Source organism: Lolium perenne, chromosome 4 (assembly GCF_019359855.2).
Source record: "Lolium perenne isolate Kyuss_39 chromosome 4, Kyuss_2.0, whole genome shotgun sequence".
NCBI lineage: Eukaryota > Viridiplantae > Streptophyta > Magnoliopsida > Poales > Poaceae > Lolium > Lolium perenne.
The window spans coordinates 399,543,573-399,556,237 of NC_067247.2; the positions used below are offsets into that span (position 1 = coordinate 399,543,573).

General features: G+C 49.5%; 1 long non-coding RNA gene across 2 annotated transcripts; it reads left to right on the forward strand.

The window, feature by feature from the left end:
• The first annotated feature begins 1,984 nt into the window (after positions 1-1,984).
• On the forward strand, positions 1,985-3,465 carry LOC127297561 (uncharacterized). 2 transcript variants are annotated; one of them, XR_007849241.2, is made up of 3 exons: positions 2,004-2,470; positions 2,568-3,014; positions 3,124-3,465. It is a non-coding gene; the product is annotated as an uncharacterized lncRNA (long non-coding RNA). The 2 variants fall into 2 exon arrangements; XR_007849240.2 differs by having other exon boundaries at positions 1,985-2,470; positions 2,568-3,465.
• The last annotated feature ends 9,200 nt before the right edge of the window (positions 3,466-12,665 follow it).

Here is a 12,665-nt window from a genome sequence, read left to right on the forward strand (position 1 = left end):
CCGCAATACACATTTGTACTTCCATGTGGCTAATTTTATTGTTTTCGAGCACTTTCAAATGATATTTGCACAATAGATTGCTTCCCCGCAAAACAGAGCGCTGAACTTCCCTCGATATGAGCTTGTACTTTTCGGGAAATGCAGTTGTACTTCTCGGCATGATTCATAAAGTTTTTAGTAAGACAACTATAATTTTCGTTTGCACTTCCAAAACCGACCCTTTGTACTTCCCACAGTCACCGCTTGTACTTCTGGAAATAACCGTTTGTACTTCCCGTGAGGTAAATAATTAGATTATTTTTATTAATTTTTTACCACTTTACGTATACTCTGAACTTTCTGGAAGAGAATCCTTGTACTTTCTAAACCTTATGTCTTGTACTTCCAGATGCTACTGCTTATACTTCCGAGCAGACATTTTGATTACCAAGAAGGTTTATATGGAATGAGAACTAGTTTAATATTCTGAGGACCGACTTGAACTTCTCCGGACAACGGGTTGTGCATAACAGAATGATAGACCTGAACTTTGTTGAATTTAGCTGAACTTCACATTTATATTTATCATGTAGGCATGACTTGTACTTCTCGAAATAACTGCTTGGCGCACAAAAATCGCAAATAATTCTCGTAGACCGTTTTGTCTGCAGGGTAGTGACCCATTACTTTTTCTATATTCCACGTGTACTGCTTAATGAGTTATTCAACCATTTGTTCGTATAATTTCCATACGACTATAACTGAATAATACATAGAAGATGAACCATTTTTATTGTTTGCATTTTCATATTCATTTATAATAAAGTAAAGTAAATTATGAGCGGGCCATTTTGCTATAGTAGTGAACTTTCTCTCCACCGTATGTGGTTAATATTTTTTATCCCCTTTATCATGTGTATGTGTTTTGCGTTTAATGATAGTGTGAGTAAAATCTGGCCAATAGCACCTGAAGCTTCATTCGAATAGAAAAGAAGTGAAATGACGCAGTAGCAGCTCCACACCTCGACACCTTTTGCCTGCTTGACAGCAGCACCATACAAACAAACAACATAAAAAATGCAGCAGCACCGGTGCTAACTTTTTTTTCTAGAATTGTTTTAAGCCGTCAGTACATTGTTTCAGGTTTCTGAAATACATCATTTCAAACTCAGCCCCCCACGATGAATAATTATACTTCTTTGCGACGAAAAATTAAACTTCTGGAACGAATGTGTGTTCTTCTCAGAACGTTGTGACACATGATTGTATGTCCCGCAATGAATCTCGGATCAAATATGTACACTTCTCAGAACGTCTTTATTTACTTTCTCATGCCAATTTTTGTGCATTTCTCGGAACGAATTTTGTGTACTTTTCAGAAAAAAATATGTGTATCTCATAATGAATTTGTGTACTTCTCAATATTTATCAATTAAACTTCCCGCATAATTTCTCTTCTTTCTTTTCTTTCTGGGCAGTTGTATGTACTGCCTAATATTGATAGATCTACTGCCCAAATCTTGATATCGATACAAACTTTGCAGTTGCCATATAAACAGTGCACCGTTATATGCATAATGAAACGATCTGAAGTACAAATGTTTAGTTTACAACAGTGCAAAATACATGTTAAGGAAGGAAAGGAAACAACACATTCAGTGACTGCAGCGAGAGGTAACCGCGCGCGTCGGCTGCGGTGGGGAGCAGTGGGAGGGGCGACGGTTGCGGGGGAGGGGCGGCGGGTGGTGCGATTGTTGCTGGGGGAGGGGCGGCGGGATCCGGTGAGGGACGACGGCCGGGAAAACGGTGCCCAGTGGCGGCGCGCGGTTCGCATGAGGCGGCGCGCGGTATGCATGTATTTCGTATATATAGTGCAAACTACATGCTCACTTATATTTTTTTCACAAAACTTGGTTTGTAATATTTTAGATATAATATAAAAACATACTCAAACCGATAAAGTATGGTACATACTTCCGTGGAGTCGTCGGTTAGTGCAGGTTGCCTCGCTGTGGGCTGCACCTTTTTCTCTCAGTGCGTTCGCAGCCTCACCCGTCTTCCTCCGCTCACCCACATATCCCCGTTCTCTCGTTGTTGCGACAGGAGACGCACCTGCGACTGACGCAGACCTCCGCCTTTCTCCTACCTCCGAAGCCCGATTGGGGATTTTCAGCAGCAGATTGGGGCTTTTCCTCAGCCGATCCTCTTCCCGTGCTGCAGGACGCCTGCTCGAGGTCTCCAGCATGCGATCCATCTGCCGCCCCCGCGCCCGCCCCCGGGCGTGACCTCCCGCGCTCTTTTCTCTCCATTAGAGTTACTTACCCAGCTCTTTTCTCTCCATTAGAGTTACTAAAGGCGAGTTGTTATCTTCTTCTTTTTCCAGTGTTTTATGCCCTCCAGCCGTTTGTGTTAATGCCTATGACGAGAACAAAGAACCACGACAAGTGGAAAGTAACGGAGGGAGAAAAGAGATTATTTTGGCTGTAATGAGGTGCTTTGCTGATTCACTTGCTTCTAGTTTTTTTCATATAATATTTGTTTCTGAATTTGTGTTTGAAGTCGTGTATGGTGCATGATTCGGTGAGCAGCAGCCGGCGTGGCAGAGACGAACTACCAGAAGTGGCGCATGCATGGGAGCTGCCGGTGTGTTGGAGTCAAGGTTTGCCTACGGCATCGAGTAGCGCTGGCACGGCATCAAGCAACGCACGTACTGGCGCCGAGCGGTAGCAGGCAGGGTGCCCTGCGGCCCGACTAGCATCTCGGCATTGGTTCTGGACTGGCGTCCAGCCTCCATGCCTCCATCGACGGACTCGACTTGGCGCCTGCACGGCACACCGTCCAGGTTTTCCCGACTCCATAGCCCCATCGACCTGCTGGCTATGGTGCCGATTGCCCAAGTATATTAGGCGCCGTGGTGGTGCCTCACAAGCGCAGCGTTGAGCTGTCGAATACCACATCGCTGTGCTGCTAGGAGCATGTCGTTCTTGGCATTGTTTTACACTGGAACATGGCATTGTTTGAACTCATCAATTTTTGTAGGTCTTCTCGGTTCTTTCATGTGCTCATTCTACTCTCAATCTGGCTCACCTCCCCGCTTACCTTTTTTCATCTTGTTGCTGTCATGTTGGTTCCATACATGGACAGTGAGGAGCTAAAAGAGGTGAAGATCTCTAGAAGAGATGCAGGCTTCGCACTGCTGTCCGAATCAAGTTGGAAGATTGCAGTGAATCAAGGCGAATGTTGTGTGTTTACTTTGTTATAAAATTGATTCGCACTGCTATCCGAATCAAGTTGGAAGTTTGCAGTCAATCAAGGTGAATGTTGTGTTTTTACTTTGTTAAAATAGATTGAGCTGAACTGAAAATAGTGTGTGTATTGTACCGAATAGCTGAATAGGTGCAGTGGTAATGGCACCGAATAGTTTGATTTTTTAGCCCATTTCTATGTACTTGAGAATATTAACCGAGGTGCGAGATGTTTTTTAAAGAGGGTACTTCAAAATTTATAAGAGGGTGCTTGATGTATATTTAGGAGGGTGCTAGAATATTAAAGTATCAGTGCTGAATAATTTGCTTGAGATATAAAATGGCATGTGACATCATACCCAACAATTTGCCAGTGAGGTTCTTAGTCTATTAGGTACTTTACTATTCCAACTCTTTTTAGATGGGGTGCTTCAATATTTAATGTGTGGTACCGAATAACTTCATCAGCCTATGAATGACATGCGACATCGTATATGATGATTTACTTGAGTTCTAGGCACTTCACTATTTTTTTTTTTTTGAAACGAGGCAAAAGCTTTGCCTTTCATTGATATAGGAGAAAAAGAGTTGACCCGTTTATGAGGAAAACTGGCCGAAAACCGTTACAACACGACACCACACGCCAGCCCCGAGGCTGCGCTCCACACGGGTCGACGACCAGCCAGGTCGACACCACACCTCAATGCAACAGGCGGAGGCGAAAGACCGGAGCCACCGCTCCAACTACCACACCGGCCCCGAGGCCGCGCCCCGCCTGGCCGAAGACGAACCCGCCTCCGCCGAAAAACCACCAAAACACTCCACAAGTCCCTTGTCCGGTGGACATCCAAAGCGAGGCCCCAAGAGGCAAAGCGACGCAAGAGCGCCGCCCACGCCCGATCCCGCGAGGGATCTAGGGTTTCCCCCGGAGAACCCGAGCGGAGAACAAGAAACACCCGCTTCGACGACGCCTTCAAGAAGTATGCGGCGCCCACAGGCGTCACCGTCGTCGGTCCCGGCCGGCCGCCAAGACAGAGCTTTCGCCCAGCGAAGAGTTCCAAGACCTCGCGCCCACCAACAAGGACCAGCACAAACCACCATCTAGCAACCTCCTGGCCAACCCGTAGTCGCCGACGCGCAGAGGGCAACACAGCCCGCAGCCAACGGAGAACCGCCGAAGATCACCGTGGGCGCCGCCGGAACGCCACATAGAGGGGACGCCGACAACACCGACACGGGGATCGAGGACGACCGCCGAAGTCCGCAGACGTGAACACCCTCACCATCCGAAGCCGCCACCGCACAGCCAACTGGCCCGGCAGGCCCAGATCGGGGCCCACCCCTCGCCGCAACCACCAGAAACTGCACCGCCGCCATGGCCACCGACAGGCTCCTCCGCCCACGCTGCGCCCGATGCGGCGCCACCGCCGCGGCCTCCCGATGCAGACCCGCCGCTGCGGCCTCCCGATGCAGACCCGCCGCCGCGGCCGCCTCGATGCAGCGCCGCCACCCCAGCTCCCGACGCAGCGCCGCCGCCGCGACCGCCCAAAGCAGCCCCGCTGCCGCAGCTCCCGAAGCTGCGCTGCGGCCTCCTAAAGCATCGCCGCCGTCGCGGCCGCCCGATGGCGGAGGGAGAGACCGCCCGAAGCCAGCGCTGCCGCCCGCAGCGCCCCGCCGCCACCAACCTCGAGGCGCGCGCGCTCCATGGCTTCTGTGTCCAGATCGACGCAGCGCCGCCGACCGGAGGTCACCGAGCCGGCCGTCGAGATCTGGGCCGTCGAGATCTGGGCCGCCCGAGCTTCCGACCCCGACGAGCACCACCAGCACACGCAGCCGCCACGCCGCCGCCGAGCGACCACGCCGCCGCGCCCCACGACCAGCGCAGCGGCTCCGCCAACCGCAGCAGCCCGCGCCACCACCGCCGCGCGAGGGGGAGAAAAGGCCCCGCCGCCGCCGGCCCCCCCGGGGCTTTGCCCGGCGTTGCCCTCTGGCGGCGGCGAGGAGGAGGGACAGAGGTGGGGAGGGACTGGCGGCGGCGGCTAGGGTTAGCTCCTGGCGCCGCCCGCGGGTGCTTGATGTGTTTAGAGGGTGCTAGAATATTGATATTCCGGTGCTGAATAATTTGATTGACATATACATCATACGTGACGATTTGCATGTGCCATTATTAGTCTATTAGGTACTTTACTATTTCAACCGGGGTTGGATGTACTTTTAGATGGGGTCCTTCAATATTTACATTGAGGTGCCGAATAATTTGATCTACCTATGAATGACACGCGATATTGTAGCTGACAATTTACTTAAGTTCTAGGCGGCACTTCACTATTTCAAGGGAGGTGCTTGATGTATTGTTAGGAGGGTACTAGAATATTAAAGTTTAGGTGCTGAATAATTTGCTTGAGATACAAAATGGCATGTGACATCATACCCGATAATTTGCAAGTGCGGCTATTAATCTATTAGGTACTTTATTATTCCAATCAGGGTCGGATGTATTTTTAGATGGGGTGCTTCAATATTTAAGTTGTGGTACTGAATAATTTGATCAGCCTATGGATGGCATGCAACATCGTAGATGATGATTTACTTGAGTTCTAGGCACTTCACTATTTCAATCGAGATGCTTGATGTGTTTGTAGGGTGGTTGAATAGTCAATGTGTGGTATCGATATTGTGTAGGCCCACATCAGCTGTAGTGGTGGTTGGCATAGGCGGCGGTGGCCAGGCTAGGCAGCGGCCGGAATTCAGCCATACTCCGATCGAGGCTACCGGCGGAAGGCCCTGTTCCGAGATGAAATTGTCGGACCGTGAGCCGCACTTGGTTTGACCTCCCAACCTGTGTTGAAGGTTGGGTGAGAATTTTCGTTATGCCTTGTAAATTTTCCCAATTCATACATTTTCCCAATCATGTCACGTAGAGAATCTTAGATAATTGGTCGTTGGTGGCTGAATTTCTGCTACTCAACTCGTGTGTTAGACGGGCAACTGCCACAGAATATTTTAATCGGCTACAACCGCGAGTGGGCGCACAAGGAAAATCCTGATTCACAATGCGAAGTGTATAGCGACGCCTGGTGAAGTCCTACTACGGTACTGGCCCGATCGGTCAAGGCTTTCGGTGTTTTGCAAGCAAGGTTTGGCATAGTTCGGGGTCCAGCTCGTTTTTGGGACAAAAAAACCTTGGTGAACATCATGAAATGTTGTGTGATTTTACACAACATGATCCTCGAGGAAGAGAGAGGCTTAAACATGCCTTGTTTCTATGACAATGTTGGTACCCGTGTGCAACCGGAAAGAAACAGTTCTCGCGTACAAGCATTTCTTGAAGCACATCGTCAGATTGAGAATGAAAAGACTCATGCCCAGCTCCGGGATGATCTAGTAGAGCACCACTGGCAGTTGGATGGCCGGCGGCAAGGCCAATGATCTACCATTGTTTTACTTTTTCTATGTCCTATTTGATTCGAAATATTATTGTCATTTGCAAAAATATTGTTGTAATAACTTGAATGATTTTATTATGTGTTTGAAACTACTATTCGGTGTTGTAATAATAATTAGAATGATTATTGTTTCTTTCAAACTGTTGTTGAGATGATGAAATTTGTGATATGTCATATGACAGTTTCAAGGGTTGGGGTTGGGGTATTCCGTATAAGGGTTGGGTTTGAGGGTTCTAGTCTTTGCCCCACTTTTTCAACCCTCAAACGTGCCAAAAAAATGTCCATTCTCAACCCTTAAAACGGTTTGAGGGTTTGAGGGTTTAGGGGTACTACTAATGATGCTCTTAGGTTGTGGGGAGTGGTTCTTCTTTCCTTTGACCTCCCGCGTGGGCTCGAATTTTGCTCGGCGCCTCGGCCCAGTTTTAGACTTCTTTGGTGCATGAGCAAAAATCCAGCGCGTGGGATACACGTAGGCGGTTGATATTTCGGGTGTTACATGGAAGTTTCTGGGGCTGATCCACGAAGGCGGTTGATATGTCCTGGGCTGATCCGTGGTTAGCCGCTTCATGTCTTTTTTTTCTTTTTTTTTTGAAAGTAGAACTTGTATTAAATCAGACAGTAGTAAGGATACAACAAACATACGCGAAGAAATACAAGAACACTAGGAACGGATACATGAGGAGAGAACCCTGAGGATCATCTTCATCTTCAACCTCACGCCGACGACCTGGAACTCCACCAGCGCGCACGCCCGCAAAGAAAACGTCGACGATGACGAACCCTGGAAGCGGAGGAACTCCTCGCCAAAAGGCTTTTACGAGCCGCAGTAACCACCAATTCCGGAGAAGAGGATCTGCTACGCACTGAAAGATCATCGGCCGGCGACACACGCCGAGCTCGAACCGCTTCCGATCTGGTCCAGAACAGCCAGATCCCACCACCTCAAACCGCAACACAACCTCAGCAGCAACTCCCACAGCACCATCCCTGGAAGACCGACCAAGAAGACCCAGCACGCAGGCACCATAGCTTCCCCCCTCGCCACCACGGCCGGCCGGGGAAGACGGAGACACGCACCAGCATCTCCAACTCCAAAACCACCCCCAGCAACTCCACAGTGAGGCCGGAGGCCACCTCACTGCCGCGAAGACGGAGACGGGGGACAAAAGACCCATGGGCATATCATCACCTCCGCCACGACAACCATGCCCAGGCCACTCCGACTCGCCGGATCCGCCGATCCGCGAGCACGACCCAACAGCTGCTCGACAGCCCCGCCCAGGTGGACGTTGCCGAGGTGGAAGAAGAGCAGCCACACCTTTATTCCGCCGACGAGACACCGGCACCACCCCACCACCATCGCCGGTAAGACTTAGACTACTGGGACTATATACATGCACGGTCGAATCCGGAGCTCCCCTCGTCCTCACGGCGCCGGAGCGGCCACCGGAGGAAAAGGGGAGCGGCGAATCCGCCGGCAAGACCTCGAACCTTCGAGTCGCCCTGTTTTCGCCTCTCCCGATCTACTGTAGCATGGGAGGGGAAAAGAGAGTCGGCCACACTCGACAAATTCTGGACAGCCGCTTCATGTCTTTTGATTGGCTATAGAGGAGCGCCCACAAAAAGCTACATGTGCTTGATAGTTTGCTTAAGTTTTTTTACAAAACTAATTTTTATTAGGTTCACACCTAGCTATTTTATCAGCGATCCTCAAAAAGTTGTGCAATATTCAACCCCTAGCAAAGGATGGTTCTGTCCGCCATTTTGTCCACATTTGAGGGGCCACGGACGTCTCGATTTGAATCCCCGTGGAAATGGCTTTTGGTTCACTTTATTGGTCGGTTATTTTCACCATGGCCCCACCTATAAATTTGTATCAATTTGGTGGGGTCATGTGTTTGTGTGTCACTTGTCCATAGGCTCAAAAAGCTACATGTGCTTGATAGTTTGCTTATGTTTTTTTACAAAACTAATTTTTATTAGGTTCACACCTAGCTATTTTATCAGCGATCCTCAAAAAGTTGTGCAATATTCAACCCCTAGCAAAGGATGGTTTTGTCCGCCATTTTGTCCACATTTGAGGGGCCACGGACGTCTCGATTTGAATCCCCGTGGAAATGACTTTTGGTTCACTTTATTGGTCGGTTATTTTCACCATGGCCCCACCTATAAATTTGTATCAATTTGGTGGGGTCATGTGTTTGTGTGTCACTTGTCCATAGGCTCAGCCTGTCGGGGTCGCGTGTCAGCCTGCAAAGCCATTAGTTGATCCTGCACCTCCATGTCAATATGTGGGTCTCACATATCAGTGGAAGGTCTAAAAATAACCACCTTAGTGGAAGTAAATATGTGGACACAACACGTAGGTGATGTTGGTGAGGTGGTCGACCAGTCATATTAAACCATTCGAATTAGGAGCCATGACCATTTAAATTGGTCTTAATCAGCTAACAATAAGGCAGTGGGCCATATCATTTTCTCTATGACCAATTCAAGTAACGAAAGTATGACCTTTGTGATTGGGATGGTCGTAATGATTTAGGGTTTGCACCCTCAAAAATGCCTTAGGACCATTTAGCGCCAAATGGTCATAGATGTATGACCAATTCATCCACTGTCACTATGAGAAGGTCACTAGTCAACACATTTCTTGTAGTGAGATCCAGCCAGGATCGGACGATGACGGCACTTCCTGTGTCGTGTTACCTCTTGGGGCATTGTTTTTGGAGCAGCGGCTGGATGGAGGTGGTTTTTGGTGGAGTGTTGTTCATCTACCACGTTGTCGTCGATGATTCTCAGTGGCGTGGAGCTGCGGGGTATAGAAGACGGCGAGGATTGCTGGATGCGGGTAGGATGGTGGAGCTATTTGGTGTTATGGTGACATCGATGCCAGGTCTGGCATGGTTAATACGTTGATCTCGCTTGGAGATGGGTTCGAGATAGATGGTGATTGCGAACTCTGCGACGTGTGCAATGGCACACCCTCTGGGTTTTTTTCTTTTTGGATGATGTGTGTTGGTGTACCGTCAGAGAGTATGGTCTTGCTCATGGTCCCCCCTTCATCGTAGGTATAACGAGTTATCGCTAGGAAGGAGGCTTCAAGATTGATCTTTGTATTCCCCTTGTAAGGCATTGCGAATAATTTAATAAAGAAGAAAGCTATGTGCATCCTTTGTATGCAGAGGTTGGGGCTATGCTCCTTGATCGAAAAAAATGAGTTCAAAGCAGAAAGTTCGATGTCGTGCGCGATCTGATGTCCACCTACTGGTACGAGGCAACCGTGGTAGTCAGGTCTGACTTTGCATTGTCCGGCCCTAGCTCCCATCCGTGAACAACACGATTGATCTTGCTCTTTATATATATGTGAGTACACGAGCTCAAATCCGTCAAGCCACGAGAAAAAATAGGCATCGATATTGTTCAAGCCGCCGCCGCACTATGGTCCGCAGCCGGTTGACCTTGCCGCCCGATTCCCATCGTTTGACATTGATCCCAGTGGCCCATTGCCCGCACGACTCCCGACTTCAGAGATCAACAGCGTCACACGACTAATTGGGGATGACGAGCCAGAGCTGCAAGGGCTAGGAAGGAGGAGCATGTAGAGGCTCATCTCCGACGTCCACAGTCTACGCCGCCTGGCCGATGTTTTCATGATAGTCCTTGCGGCAGCTGATAGATAGGTGGCAGATGATCGCAGGTACGCCGGCGAACCCATGGCTCATCAGATATGTTGACGCCCAGTTGCCCCCGCTCTCGAACATCGATAACCGGGCACTGGAGCTCACCTTCACTGCGAAGGAGCTAGACGAGGATCTACTTAGCATGAAGCCTGACTCCGCACCCGACCCGGATGTCCTGCGAGTCCTCTTCTTCAAGAGATTCTGGGAGATTCTCCGCGCTCCTATCCTTGCGATGCTCAATGACTTTGCCCTAGGGAGGGTAGACATCGCTCGCCTTAACTACAGTATCAACTCGCTGGTCCCTAAAGTTAAGGGGGCCAACCGGATCAAACAATTTAGACCCATCGCCCTCATCAACGTTATCTTCAAGTTTGTGGCCAAGGCCTACGCTATTAGACTTGCCCCCTTGCCCATAGGACAATAGACCGTAGCCAGACAGCTTTTATCCAGGGGAGATGCCTGCATGAGGGGGCTCTTGCACTTCATGAGATCGTGCATGAGCTCCACTCTAAGAAGCAAGAGGGCTTGCTTCTTAAACATGACTTCGAGAAGCCTTCGATAGAGTCAACTGGGACTTTCTCCAAGAGATCCTGCTCCAAAAGGGTTTTTCGGGCATGATGCTGCATAGACTTATGCATTTGGTCAAGGGAGGCCAAACCGCGATTAATATCAATGGCGAGATCGGTCCGTTCTTCCGAAACGCTAGGGGAGTGTGTCAGGGGTACCTCCTCTCCCCCATCCTCTTCGACATCCTGGTGGATGGCTTTGCGGCTATGCTCTCTAGGGAATCCGTGGCAGGACACATCCAAGGAGTCGTCGACCACCTCATTCCAGGGGCAGTGACCCATCTGCAATACGCGGATGAAACTTTGGTGTTAATCAAACCCTCGCCGCTAGGTATCGCCAACCTCAAGACACGTCTTCTCTGCTTCGAGAACATGTCGGGTCTAAAGATTAACTTCGACAAAAGTGAGGTACTGGTGACTGGGGTCACCGCAGAGGCGCAGCTCGAGGTTGCCCAACTTCTCAACTGCAAGCTTGTAGTTTCCCCATGCACTACTTAGGTTTGCCAGTGAGCAACCGTCCGCTTAGGGTAGCGGACTGGGGCTTCCTCCCAGATAAAGTGGGACACAGGGTGGACCCCTAGCAAGGTCTCTACCTTGCCTCCACAGGAAGATCGGAGTTGACCAACTCTTGCCTGTCTAGCCTTCCGATGTTTGCCATGAGCATGTACTTGCTCCACGACAGTACTCACAAGGCGATGGACAAACACCGCGCACGCTTCTTCTAGGAAGGTGTCGAAAACCGTCGGAAGTACCATATGGTGGATTGGGCTACGGTTTGTAAGCCCAAGGCGTTCGGTGGTCTGGGGATCCTGAACACCAAACTAATGAACATTTCCTTAATGCTCAAATGGATTTGGAAACTCTACCAGGATGCGGAGGGTCTATGGGCGGACCTCATCCGCACCAAATACTTGGGGGGCGGGACCTTTTCTCGCGGGAGATCCCGAGCAATGGTTTCCAGTTCCGGAACTCCATCGAGAAGATCAAATGGTACTTCAAGCTCGGGGCTAAACATAAGATCCGCAACGGGAAGTGCACCTACTTCTGACTTGACTGGTGGACTGGCCCGAGCCCTCTACATACCCGCTTCCCGTTCTTGTTTAGCTGATGTATGTCTCCCTTCGCCACTGTCCAGGACGCAAGGGTCTTAGAGGGAGTGCCCTGGGAATGGTGAATTGGGTTTCGCCGGCAACTTGGTATGGCTGAAAGAGTGGAATGAGATGACCAGGGAGGTGCATGCCCTTCTCCCCTCTACTCAGGAGGACGTGGTCGCATGGTCCTTGGAGCCGTCAAGATGCTTCACGACCAAATCGGCCTACCTCCATCTATCGCGAGGGGCGACCATTACATGCTTTAAGGAAGTCTGGCACACTCACGACGCCTAGGATCAAAGTTTTTCTATGGCAGCTGATTCGCAGCAGACTTCCTTCCTCGGTTCAGGTGGCTAAGAGGCATGGGCCATCCGATGGGCTTTTTTATTTGAAAGACACTCAATTACTTTTTAAGAAAAGAAATAGCACTATGTATGGATAAGTTTGAGCTATTTTTTAAAGATTGTCTTGTGGGTTTTTTCTACATATCTTTTTTTGCGAAATTTTACTACATATCTAGCTAGGTACATATGGGAAAATTAAGTTTTTATTTAGTTTTTTCTTATCCATCCCATTCACGGCGCATTCGCAATGCGCCGTAGCAACGCATGGGCAACTTCCGTAGTATTACTCCTACATAAGATGAAGAACTTGATAA